Raw genomic sequence first — 14629 nt, 5'->3', positions numbered from 1 at the left:
CTCCACTTCAAAAAGGAGTTTGTGGATTTTTTTTTTTTTTTTTTTTTGGTAAGATGATCATCGTAAAAATAGTTTTTAATACTATATGAATACTAAGACCCCCAAAATAAAAATATTATGAACTATGATTGTCGGTCATCCTATACTGGCCGTCTGCTCCTGTGTTACTTTTCATTACAGTTAACTTTGATTTCATTTTAGACACATGAAAGTCAAGTAAAGTTGTCATTCAGCAAAGAAATAATTACAGATTTTCAAATAACAGATGCTGCTAAAATTATCTTTCCCCATTGCATGATCAAGCTGAATACATGCAGTGAGCTTTTCCGAATTAGTCAGGAAAAACTACAGTGATAGCCTTCTCTACAAAAAACATAATTTGTGCTAAGCTAGTGAGACATGAGAATAAGTTACAGAGCTGTTGGGTGAGCGTGATTGATGTTTCTTTTGTAAGCATAAACAGGAAAAAGCTTTTGCTTAAAGCCAGAATCTTAATGTGCCTAATCCATCACCTAATAGAAAAATAAGTAACACCTGACAAAAGGGACAACATGGACTCAGTGAGTCCAAGTACACACTTATCCTCATTATGTTCAAAACAGGAACTAACTTAGATCTGCTGACTGACATTGAACATAACTTTAGAATTTCATACTTCAGGGTAGGATGCAAATGCACTCAAGAAAAAATTAGACCTTTTCTACTTTGCAGTTACTATCCATTTTTATTTCTTTACTCCATGTATTCTCCCACACTTTTGGGTGATTAGTGGTTCTGAATGTTAGGTGACAATATACCAGAAAATTTTTCTTCCTGGTGTGCCTTCATAAAGTTGTCACGGTTTAACACTGGCCTGGCAATTAAACCAAATGACAGATGATCTTTATTAATCCCCCACCCTGATAAAGAAAGGAGAGAGACTTATGGGTTGGAAACTAAACCACACAGCTTTAATGAAACAGTAATGATTAAAAGGATAAATTACTAAATATATACAAATATACAGGAAAATTGATACCATGTTCCTCCTCTCTTTCCCCCAGTAATTCTCACCTCACCAATGAGGTTGCTGGGCAGTCCTGGAAAAGTCCAGGCTGGACTCCTGGAGTCAGCAGCAGTCGGGAACTGGAGGCAGGAACACACAGATATGGGCTGGCATGGATCAGGACCACAGGCAGATGAATGGATGGAAACCTCCCAGGATGCTGAAGCAAACATGGACAGGTGAAGAAGGAAGAAGGGGTTTGACCTTTATGATCTCTCAAATTTATACCAATTATGAGATGGAATACTCTGTCTGGTCAGTTTTGGTCATTTATCTTGTCCATTCCTCCCTAAAGGGAGGGTTCCTTTTCTCCTTCTGGAGGGCAAGATGCTCCTCAGAACCGAGCAGTGCCCTTGGTTCTGCATAACATTTTGTAGCAGTAACTATAAACATTGAGAGTTATCAGTCTTAAAAGTTATCAGTTATCACTAGCTGAGAAACTTGCTGTTAATTTCAGCAAGTGCAGCTACTTACAAGAAACTTAGATGAAAGGAAATTTACAAGACAGAAAATTACCTTTATCCTGGCCCAAACCAGGACAAAAGTAAAATAAGACAATGACCCAAAAGAGTCAAGTGATGGTTCTGCCTATTCTTTGTGCAGGCATGCATGTGTGTTGAGAAAATAATACTGTAGATAAAATTTGCTATCAATTCTATATTTTTTTTGAAAAATTTTAGTGGTCTAAATATAGATGGATACCAGCCTAATTTTTCTGTCTCATGGGAAAATAAGTTATCTATCTATCTAAGGACAAGGCACATCTCTACAATTTTAATAAATGTATTCCATTTAACAATTAAGAATACACTAATCAGTCCATTGTGCTTAATTTGACTCTGCTGATTATTTGCATGTTTGTAGGTCATCTTGCCACATACTCCAGTAAATGCTTTTAAATTCAGTTATCTTAATGGGGATGTATCCACTGAAAACCAGATAGTACTAGGAAATCAACAAACATCGTATGATACCATGTTTTCAGAGCTGGGTTCTATAATTTGCTCATTCATTATAAAGTGCCGAGACTTATCTAAAAATCATTTTGGACCATCTCACACTTTTTCCAGATACACAGACAAATCATGGAGCTCTCCGTGTGTAGTTGGGCCAGCTGGTTATTAACAGCCTCTTCCCACTTCATCAACAGAAATGCCAAGTACTGGGGTCTCTGTACAGTTTCATCATTTCATACTTTACCCAGGGAAGAATGTCAACTTATTAAGACAGTTTGGGAAAGAACAATACACCAAAAAAGTTGGCTAAGGTTTTCTTTCATGCGACCTCTTGTTAAATATACAGAAAGTGGGACTGTGTCAATTAATTTCTGCATTGTCAATTTTGAAAATTTTTAGAAGTAAGCAGGTGATCAAAAAAACATATGGAATACATTTTAACAGATAACCTCAAAACAAATAAAAACCCGCCTACATTAAATACACGGTTAACTATGCAGATGCAAATGAAAGAATATTCAATAATTTATCTGATACTTGAAGCTTGTGGGGGATACTAAGAATATTTATTTTATTATACACACTAAAATATATTATTAGTTTTAAACAATTTTTTAGACCGCTAGCATCACTAAGTAGCATGTTTCAGTTACCTACATCACCCCAAGACAAAAATAATTTTAATCAGCAGGGCCAACCCCAGAAGTGCAGTTAATCAACTGGAAAACCGTCACTCTTCAGAATTTTTCAAATGGATAATTAGAATGATTTTTTGGCTCCAAATAATTTATGAGCCTTTTGTCTGGGGGCTGGGTTGTTTGTGGTTCTTTTTCTTTTCCTTTTTTTCTTTTGTTCACTGCTTATGGTTTTCTTCAAGGCAAAATATTGATGAGTACAAATTACAAAACATAAGGTATTTCATAACACTTCAGTTCTAACACTTAAAATCAAATCAAAACAAACCAAACTCAACCCAAACAAATAGAAATTATTTACAAGGTTCTTCTGGAAGAAGCCTGTGATTAAATATTTATTCTATCTACCTTCCTCAGTTTATGTAGATGTATAGAGGTATTTTGATATTTCTCTTTTTCGCTACAAGCTAAAAGAGTTGTGCAAATATACTAAGATAGTTCAAAGGTATGGACAGTTACACAGGTTGGGGTAACGGCAAAATCAGCTTTCCTCATACAAGTTAACCTTCCTGGTGTGTCATAGCCTGCTTTTGAAGTTTTGTAAGTACTACTACAAGCCTTTCAGCTTTTTTTCTTTTTTTTTCCAATGATCAATATTCATGAGAAAGACTTGGAAAGAGAGAAGAAAATTAACTTGGTAGGACAGCATTTAGGGAATTTTCATCTGCTGGCAGAAAAAAAAAAAAAAAAGGAAAATATTCAAACTTCAAGCCAGCTCATTGTTTTTATTTAAAAACTACTCCAAAAGGTCTTAAATATTTTTTACAATTTGCATTAATAACAAGGAAAGCATCTTGAAATATAAAATATTTCAACATAAAACATACTGAATTTACTTCTTTATTACTTTCCTATTAAACGGCCCTTAAATAAAGGTAATATTTCTAATATAAAAATTATTAGTAAATTAACAAGAATACTAAATACTGGTATTAACAAAAAACATCAGGAATCTAATACAGTGGCTCAAAAATAAAGAGGAAAAATATATAATTTCAAACCTGATACTAAGACATTTAAATATGTATTACTAATAGTGGAACTGACTTGCTTTTTTAGATAATCTGAAAGCCATATGAAGTTGAAACAAACAATGAAACACAGCCTTAGTTGAACTAATATAATATAATTCCCTGTGTCTAGAGCAGGTAACCTAAAGGTAAAAATCTGTTTGAAAACTGATTGGATTCAAAATAAGGCTATTGAAAACAAGCAGGAAATGGAACTTTGTAAGTGGTCTTATCTCACTAGTCTACAGTTAAGTTGCTCTTAAACCAACAGTGTAAGCTGTACTAAAGAGCTCTGTGGAAGCTTTATATAAGCTTTATATAAAAAATTTATATAAGGAGACATCTAATTAAGGCTATTAGAAACTCTTCATTGTACTGTCAAGCTTTGTATTGTAGTTACCAGCAACAGAAATTTCCTGAGGGGCAGAGAAGAAGTAAACGAACAACTTAAAACCTCTTCTAATCTTCCTGATACATCCCTCAACATAACGTAGTTATCAATGGAAAATGTTTATTTCAGTATTCTTATTGTAAAATCTGCACCTATTACAACTTCAAAAGATTCCTAATTTCAGATTTTCATTAGATCTTTCTTAGAAGAGCAGGGTATCTGTCCAAGAATAAAATTTCTATTCCTTCTTGACAGAAGAATCAAATACTCCAAAACTCTCAAATTTGTTCAGTATCTTTAACCAGAGCAATTTTTTTTATTATTATTTTTTGTGAATAACAGTTTTGTGATGTTTATAGTTCTTTTGTGACTCAGGAACTTTTCTGTAGTCACTCAACAAGCTGACATTTACTTGAACTAAAATTCTAACTTTTGAAAGCAAAGTTAAAGAGAATTTTTGGCCCAAAACAGAAGATCTAGTTTCTCTGCTCTATTTCTGGCTTCTGCCTTACGCTGTAGGTACTCAAGTTCCACAGGTAACTTACTTTGGGTTTTTCTGTGCACCTAGACTCCTGCTTTTGAGCATAGTCAGAATAGATTATCCCTGATAGGACCAATAATTCCATCCTTGAAGACAGCAAAACAGAAAAACAGCAACACTTTTGATAAACCGTGGAAGTATTTGACAGAGGAGGAGCATTACTTCTCTTCTGGTACCTAGAATATTTTAAAAAAAACACAAACAAAAATAAACACCATACTACACACACACACACACACAAAACAAAACAAAACAAAACAAAACAAAACAAAACAAAACAACAACAACAACAACAAAAAAAAAACCCAAACCAAAACAAAAAAAACCCCCAAAAACCCAAAAAACCCAAAAACTGATTTGTACTGGCCAAGATGTGGAAGAAAGGGATTACGATTCTCCCACAGCTTTTTTATCTTCCCCTCAAGTACTGCCTATTCTAGCAAGATTTCCCTTTCTGTTTAGGGAGCTATAGTGTTTGGACCTCATTTGCAAGTGACTAAGATTTTGCACACACACTAAACAATGAAGGTTTGGGACTTTTCCCTTGAGCCTAGGGATTTTGAAGCAAGAAATTTGATTCTTCAACTTTTTGCTAATCTTTTCTATTTTACGCTCTAATAATAGAGCACAGACTGACACACTAATCTAAATTTTAATGTGGGGATACTGGATCAACATAAATACTGAATTAGGAAATACTAGCATGATTTAAGCAGCAAAGTTATTGCACTGAGTAACTATCAACCTTAAAAATGTGATTCCACTCCAACAACTCTCTTCTAATGTATTTTATACACTCATATGTGACCATGAAGCATTCATCAAAGCAGTGTACACATTGGGTGAAAAATACAACTATAAAAGAAAATAATTAACATGAGTAATTCAAGACCAATTTAAACTTTGGAAATCTGAAATAATCTCATTTGCTTTTTAGTGGTAGAGGCAAATATGCTCACATTTTCTTACAAAATTCAGATAAATCAGATAAATTCAGATAAATCTTATTCACAGACATAGTAACAAAACTGAAAGGTCTAGCAGAGTAGTATTGGTCTCCCTTCTGCATCATTTCAGAAGTCCTAATGTATTTTTATTCATTACCTGAAAGGACAGCTCTCTGGCACAGGCTACACAGAGTGAAATGGGGGGGTTTCATGGTGTTATCCAAAATGGATTAACAAATGAAGAACTTCTGTTATAATATTCATAAACAAGAGTTAAGTTGAGGAGAAACTGTTATGCAACAGGATGAAATTACATGTATTTTCAAAAAGGAGACTACAGTGAAACAGTATCTTAACATAGTCTCCAGTGTTTATAAAATCTATCCTATAAAGAATTCTTAGGTTTTCAGCCGGTAGTTATATTAGAAAAATGTGGAATTTAATTTAAATACTTTATGGAGCATCAAATAAGATAAATGTTTTCTACAAAATGGGATTAAAAACATGAGTTGAACCTTGTGCCTGAGAGGTTAAAGCATGTTTGTGCATGCAGAGTATCACAATCTGTTAGAGATTGGTTTATATGACTACTTTGATTTACCACACTTGATTTAGTGTACATTACATTTTATGGGAAGGGCCAAAGTGCTTCTTCTATCTGGCTACCTAATTTCATCAGCTTTGTTGACCATATATTATTGTAACATTAAAATTTATTTTTGTTTTGGATTCGCGAAACAAAGTCCAACCATAAAAAGGTTGGGTGAAAGCAGATTTTATTTGACAGTTGACACAGGCCAAACTATTGAGCGAGAAAGAAGAGGGAGAGAGGAAAAGAAGATAGAAGAGAAAGAGGGAAAAGTGACAAAAAAGGAAAAGGGTGAGAAAGTGGGAAGAAAGAATGAGAGAGAGAAGTGCAGAAAAAGGGTAAGAAAGCAGGAAGAAAGAGTAAGAGAGAGAGAGAGAGAGAGAGAGTCACCACCAGGGTCCTGGGAGTTTCTTCAAGATGGTGCTGATCTGGACAGGGTCTGATGCAAGATGGTGGTGGGTCAAGAGATGACAAAATAGCCACAGCATGAACAGACACATATACCCCTGCGTTCTTTTTGTTCCAAAGGGGCAGCTGTCAGTCAGTGGCAGCTGCCACAGAAGCCAGGGTCACTGGCATCAGAGCCATTGAAGAGAGGCTGCCCACTCCTCAGTTCTTATGTCCTTCCAGGTGCCACTCCCAGCTCCCTTCCAGCCCCCTCAGCCAGGTACATCAGTATCAGTACAATCAAGGTGGATTCCTCCACCCTGGCCAGGGTAATTGTGCCTGGAGGTACGTACCAGCATTGGAGGCTGGCCCTCAGAAAAGGGGAGTAGTCTCCACACAGCTGTTAGTTCTTATCTCTCTGTAGGTGTCATCCCCTGCACAGCTCTCTCCAGGCCAGATCCTCCACCCTAGCCAGGGCTATTCACTTGAAAATTGTTCAAGACAATTTCAAACCAGTGAGATCAGACTCTCACACCATAATTACACTATTTAGAGATTATAATAATTAGGCAGGCACCACTTGTTGTGTGCAAAGCAGAGGTTTAAATCTACGCATTTCTTTTCAGTTTCACCGCTAACTACTATAGTTATTAATGTATTGTATTTATGTACTCCATGCTGAAATGTCTGATCAGTAATTAAGGCTATAATTTCAAAAGCAATAAAAAACACTCTTCAAATGCAATTTCACTGAAGTAGGGAATTTTCCATCTACTTAGTGACAGTGGGATAGTGTGAATAATTTACTTATAAAATCCAGTGCTGCTTCTTGTAGGCAGTCAAATTTATAGAGTAAGAAAGTATTCATTAGCTCCTCCTTCATGGACAGTATTTTTTCTCAGTAAGTATCCTGTAAAACTTCCCTTAAAATCTGAAGGAATCTCTCAATTTTGAAATCAGTGCATCACACACCATGAAAAATTTGATAATAACATTTGTATGTCTTGTTGTAAAGAACATAACTGCTTCAAGCCACTTAGGGTGCTCTTCAAGATCAAATTTATTTACTGCTGGGCCAGAAGCAAGTCACTTTAAAAAGAACAGATCAACTACTGCTCCTAGTTACCAAGCATTCTCCGTGTTGGGCTAGCAGCTCCCAGAATGTGCAGAACATTGTTTTTCCTTGAAGTATTGAACCAGGATACTGTCTCAATATGAAACAATGAAAATAATAGTAGATGAATTTATGTCATCAAAGACTACTGTTTTGTCTCCAAAAGAAATATACAAACCTATTTTTCATTAACTTGAAAAGCATTTTAAAAAAAGATAAAAGCAGAGATTATATTAAGTACAAAGGTTGCAGTCTCTATTCTTCATTATTCTTCATTTCATTTCATTGTAACACTTATGCATACTTCAATTACTGGTATTGTCTTATTCTGACCCAGGACTCAAACTTCCTACAGGTTTTTTTCAAATAATTTTTGTCTGTTTGAGAATTATATTTTTTGCTGCTCTGCACTTATTACTTTAAAGGAACTCACTATTACAGTATAGTATACAAATGTCTCTGTTCTTTCAAATATCCTGCTCCTTAACAATACCTTCTACTATTCCAGATTCTCCTGTACAGAGACTTTTTCAATATTTTTGCACTGTTCCTTTGTACATTTCCATTTGTTTTTATCTCCATGTTCTCTTTTTGTTTTGTACTGAGATTATAAACAGTTTGGGTCTTAGTTCTGTGTGTATGTGCAAGATGGATCAGTCTTGTCCTGATACCCACTTAGAACTTCCAAAATGCTACAGGTTCATAATAGGACCAAGATGCCTCTTTATATCTCTTACTCAGCTTTTTTTTAAAAAAGATAGCCAATTCTTGGTCTCAACTATTTCTTCAGTACTTAAACCCAATATAATAAGCATCAACAGAAAAACACATAACATTAAAGCAGCAATTAAAATGTATTGATAGCTTTGAATTTCTTGCATGTTCCAGGGTGTAAGAGGAAAAAGGGAAAAGAAAAAGTGAAGGTGAAGCAGATGAAAAAAATTAATGTAAAAAGACCCAACTGACTATGCAGTTCTGGTATTCTTAAAATTTTTTTAGATCTATTGTCTCCTTTCTCATTTGATTTCAGACTCATTTTACAGGCACAAAGATTGCCAGAAGAGGCCAAAAGAACAGAAAATCCTGAAGAGACACAGTAGTCGCAGATTTTGATAAACTACAAATACCCTCCGTTTTAGTCACAGGGAGAAAATTTAAACAATAAAAGACCTAAACCCAAGCTTTACTATAATCCTGTGGTACAAAGAATATGACTTTCCTGAAATCTATTAGAAATATCCTTGTGTGAACATGGTTTAGCTTCAGCATTTTCTTCCTTGACCTTTCCCTGGGAAGCACAAGGGATATCTGTCTGTTTTCAGAGGTATTTGAATTATTTCACTATTTGGTTAGTAAATAAGGTCAGTTTATTCAGAGATATCATGTTTATTTTTATATAGGCTTTCTGGAACTTTATTCATTAGCTGTGCTATTTATTTCTTTTTGCCAATTTTGATTTCAGAGGATCCAAAACCAATGAATGGAGTTTCTTCCCATTGTCTTAAACACAGCTTGCCTTTTTTCTACTGTTTTGTTCCTATAAGTATTTTATTTGCAACCTGATTTTCATTCTTGTTCCTGAATGCTTGGAGAAACCTTTGCTGATTTATTACTATGTAGACGCCTTCTAGCAGCTGTTCTGGCTATTTGCTTATTAGTCTCTGAGAGGTGCCAGTGCATTGAGGCTATGCAGACAGTCTAAAGGGGAATGCAGATGGAATAGCACACCTTCAGATGAGCGAAGTGTTAGATGAACCAGAAAAATTCAGCACAATATGGGGAAAAAAAGAAGAAAGCAAAAAAAATATTGATTTATAGGTTTAATGCAAGAATTGTGCATTTTGTCTAAAGCAACACGAGCGTTCTAATAATCTTACTCTTCAGGTAAAAATTAATGCATTTTTATTACTGGCAGTTCTTTAACACAGGTAAACTATCGGTAAACTTTTACATTGTTTTTTTAATTGGTACACTTTTAGTTGCTTTTACAGTGGTTCTGAAACAATTATTTTTTTGATGTTCTTCTGATATGATTGTCATTTCAATCTACTGTGCTTAGCTGGAAGCTGTTTCTTTAATTTGCTTTGTATATTAAAGTATAAAGTATCATATACTTTAATATGCTTTAATTATATACTTTCAATATGCACACAGTACTATTATGTAGACATGCATATAAAGTGCGCATCTAGAACAATTCACGTATGTGCAGTTGCAACAAATGGTCTTCATCATATTCTTTACAACCATTTCATATTTATTGCTATCTCTGAGTATTTTTAGTGACTTGTGCTACATATTCAAGGACAGTTTAGTTTTGGTACTTACTGTGACTTGTGGTCCAAGTAGTCCAGCTGCGCCATTAAAAACAGAAGTTCTCAGATTTTCTGAGTCACTCATTTACACTAGAAATAAACAAAACAGGCCACATAAACTAACAGCTTAGTTTCTATGAGGTGATATGCAGTCAAAGCATTTGGAGAAGGGCTGGACAGACTAACTAACTCTGGGCTGGACCCAGAGACTAACACAACGTACTTCCAGTGTTACTACTCTCAGTCAACACACATCATGAAAACCATAGTAAATAAATTATTCTGATGAATTCATGAGTAAAATCTAATTCCAATACACTTCTGAGGTTTTGAAAAAATACATTTTTTTTCTTAGACCCACTGATGAAATTTTACATTTATTTATTACTCATTCTTTCGAGATTACTGAGGGTTGCGTCTACAGTGGGTTAGAGTGACACTCCAGAAAAGACCTAGAACTGTGAAATTTACAATGACACAAGCTTTCCTGAATTAACCTTACCTTCCAACAATTTCTCTGTCAATTTTGTAAATTCATATATTCCACAAAATATTTTGGAAAAAATCAAGCTAATGTACAGGTTTGACTGTTTCATTATGAAAAATTACTTGAAAAATGTTACCTTCTAACTTGCTTTCAACATTCGACAGATATTATCAAATTTTAATCTTCAGTAGTAGCAGATTTGCACAATAAGTACTGGATCCACTAAAACTCCTAAAGTAGACTACCCCCCCCAAAAATGGAATAGCAAGACTACACACAATTTTAGTAAGACTGTTATTCTAGAAAGCTGCTATCAGTCTATACGGTTTTTATCCGGACAATTAACATGTAAAAGTTCTAAACCATAGATAGTTTTCCATTACATTGCTTATTTTGTTTAGAAAAACCCCAACTTTTTATGCAATGCAAACCTTTATATAGGAAACATATAAAGGACTTTTTCACTAACTGCTTTAGGAACAAACACTCAGAAAAGATTTTAAAAATCTAATCCTATGCAAGGAAGTAAATTTTTAAAGACAACGAGTTGATAGTGTTGCCATCTTTGCTGTTGTATTCCTATTAGGTTATGTTAAAAGAAAAAAGAAAAGCTGCAAGTAATATTGCCAGATGTTTGGTAAAATCTGTTTTGTTACTCTGTGTTATTGTCTGGTTTCATCTGAAAAGCTTCTACTCTTGACACAGGTCAAGGAATGAACAATGCCCCAGAAATTTTATCTAAACTGAGTGTGAGTCTAATTTTTAGGAAGTCCATTTGTACTTCCTGAGCTAGTTTAGCATGAAGCATAGTGCTAATCTTACTAGTACCCTTATCAGATAAGAGCAAGACAGAGTCATCAGCATACATGTAAAAAAAATTATCAGAGTTGAGAGAGACGAATTATATGAAGACCCAAAGAATTAATAAAGAATCTAATGACTCCAATATTGATTGTGGCATTTAAGAAGAAAAGAAACACCCTCCCCCACCACCAGTAATTTATCTTGAACAGCTTCTTATGCCTATTTGTAATTACTTACGAGCTTTACTGATGTAGTCTGTGCTCTTGGGAGAGTTCAGAACTAATCAGTGTAGGAATCTTGGCCCTATAATCTTATTTCACATGTACTCCACATGCAGGAAGTTCCAACAAATTGCATTTTTTTCAGTTTCAGTTTTTTTTATTGCAAACTATAGTTATTAAATTCTTGTATATGCAAGTAATCAAAAGATAACTTAAGGTTACTGACAGGTGATTTGAAGCAGTTGCTGAATTCCATAGCACATGTTTTTCTCAAAGGTTGGCATCACTAATTTATATTTTATTGGAATAAAAGCTACATGCTGTCTAAAACCTATGATTTCTGATTCCAGTTAAAAGAAACAACTGTTAGAAAATGACATTTGGTATGCTATTTAAAATTTTTTTCTTTCAGCCAACATCCAGCAAAACCAGGAACAAAAGCAGATGTTATTCAAATTGGTTTTACAGAGATCATTCAGAAATTTACCTGGGGAGTAAATGAAAACTGCTGTAGGATCTGGCATTATATTTTTACAGAAAGGAAGAGATGGTCAATGAGCCTTGAGCTAAGAATCCTCTATGCTGTTAAGATCTTCTCTAAGACATTTGAGCTTCAGACCCTCGGGGCCCAGGAAATAATCATTTCTAACATTGAAACTTGCATTTTCGTACTGCTCTGAAAATATAATAGCCTACACTTTCTGGGGAAAAAAACCAAACACAAACAAAAAAAACCCAAACACAAACAAAAAAGCCAAATAGACAAACAGAAAAAACGCAAACCAAGCCAAAACAACCCCCCCCCCACACACACACACACCAACCCCGAAAATACCCCCCAAACAAATCCAAAAAGATAAAGCACAGCTCTTTCAAAGTAACAACACATACATTTATATTCTCGAAAAACACAGACCCTAAGGAGTCTTATATGGTCTAGCAGCATGAGTAATGAACTGAATTTTAAATCGCTTTCTGCCTGAAACCAATATTGGCCCCTTCATCCTGTTCATGCATGTCACCTTACTTAGGAAAAACATATATAAATTTACTGAAGTCATATGCTGTTGCTGTGAAGGAGAAAGTTTAATTTTAATCCTATTTTCCTGTATAAGGCTTTCCCAAGGGGTTTAGGCTTGAGGAATAACATAAAGATGGTTAAGCCAGTAACAGCTTTACTGCTCTGCCATCTGTATATCATAGACCTTTCAGCAACTTTTTTACACTCTTCTATTGACAAAAAGATATTTATATCTCTTGACAGATACCTGGTATATGGAAAAAGTGGTTCTCCTATTTTTTTATTAAGAGTTTTTGATTCCACCACTTCAGTTCTCATTTTTCACCATACATTTCCCCAGCCTTCATGAAGCAGCTCCAGTTTTTAAAATTTAGATGTGGAAAAAAGAATTTATTCATCTGTCCTGTCTCCTTATGTTTCTGGTCACTGTAGAATCACCTCTTCTTTCTCTTGTAGATTTTTCCCTTGAGCGGTTTTAGGTTTAGCTGTGGATCAGGATACCCCTTCTATGAATATATATATATATATATACATATATATTATTTTCTTTTTACTTTTCAAAGATTCCTTTAACTACATTTCTGTTCTCAGAAGTTGTAGATCAATAAGAAAAACCTATAGTGAAACTAGACCTTAAAAAAAGCATTCCATTGTAATTACTTAATAAGGGAAATAATAACGTAAAAACACACTTTTCACATTTAGTTTTAAATGTTTCATTTAAAAAGAACTATGTATTAATTCAGCATAAATCTTTAATTCATCTGTTTCTTAAAAATTATCAATTTCTTTCTTTGTAACCTAAAATTCTATTATTCTTTTAGAATGAAACTGAGTTGACCTTGGCTGCCTGCTAGGCATCCACCATGCTACCCTGCTTCTCAGCAGGACATAGGGGGAGACAATAAGATGAAAAAAACCTCACAGGTCAAGATAAAAGCAGTTCAATAAAGAATTAAAAGCAAAGACTACACACAGAAGCAAAGGAAAAGACATTTATTCTCTACTTGCCCAGCCAATTCCCAGTAAGTGCAAATAGCAGTTGCCCTGGGAGACTTGCTAGAACAATATGTGCTTCCCATCCCCCTGGCTTCCATTCTCTTAGCTTTTATTGCTGAGCAGATGTCATATGGTACAGAACACCTTTTCAGTCAGTTTGGGACAGTCATTCTGACGATGTCTTCTCTCAAGCTCTTGCCCACTCCCATCCTACTGGCCTTTTCAGGTGAGGGAGGGATATGGAGAGACAGCCTTAAGCTGTGTGAGCACTGCAAGAGCCATTTGAGATATCTCATGTGACCTACCAACATTGCATTGATATGTAGAAAAGAAAAAACCCAAAAAGTCTGTAATATATGAGTTGTCCTAAGAGGGCTGTCATTTCTATACCTTCTTGAGGTACCACTGGTGTTCCTGAAACTGTAATGTAAATTTTCAGAACAATAAAAATGGGCAGCTGATGAATATATAGCATAAATTGCTGAAAACATATTAGTGTCAGTTTTAAGTGTTTTTCAAAATATCAGACTTGCAGAAATGCATTCAACTACACCAGGAGGGCCAAATGAATATGAGATATAATGCTATGTATTCAGTTCATGTAGAAAAGCTTGTATTTTGTGCCCAAAATAAAACATAGCTCATGTTTTCACTTTCTCCTTCTTAAATGTATTTAGTACACATTGGGCACATAGCATTTTTTCAATCTCTTCAACTGCATTTGAGGTTAAAGAATAAAATAAAAAAATGAAATTGTATTCTGATGAAGTATCATATGAATGCAGACCCCTCTCAGAAAACTGATGCAAAGGCTTTAAGACCTTGTTATATTTATTGTACAGTTCTCCTTTCAAATTAGCAATTTGCTGTTGAAATATAAAATTTTCTTACTGTGGAAATGAGGCATGTAAGTCTTCAGTTTTGAATATCTGAGAACAAAACCCAGAATTTTGCTTCCTCCACTAAAAGCTTAAAATTGCTTTTCTTTTAAGTAGGGGCCACTCTTAACATCACTTGTAATATAACTCTGCTCTGATCATATTCTGTAGTGGAATCTTTAGGAATCAGAGCACAAGGTCATTACTTACCATTGGAATTCAAAGAAAA

Source organism: Calypte anna, chromosome Z (assembly GCF_003957555.1).
Source record: "Calypte anna isolate BGI_N300 chromosome Z, bCalAnn1_v1.p, whole genome shotgun sequence".
In the NCBI taxonomy this organism is placed as follows: Eukaryota; Metazoa; Chordata; class Aves; order Apodiformes; family Trochilidae; genus Calypte; species Calypte anna.
The sequence above is the reverse complement of the archived record's forward strand: the minus strand, read 5'-3'. Positions refer to the sequence as shown.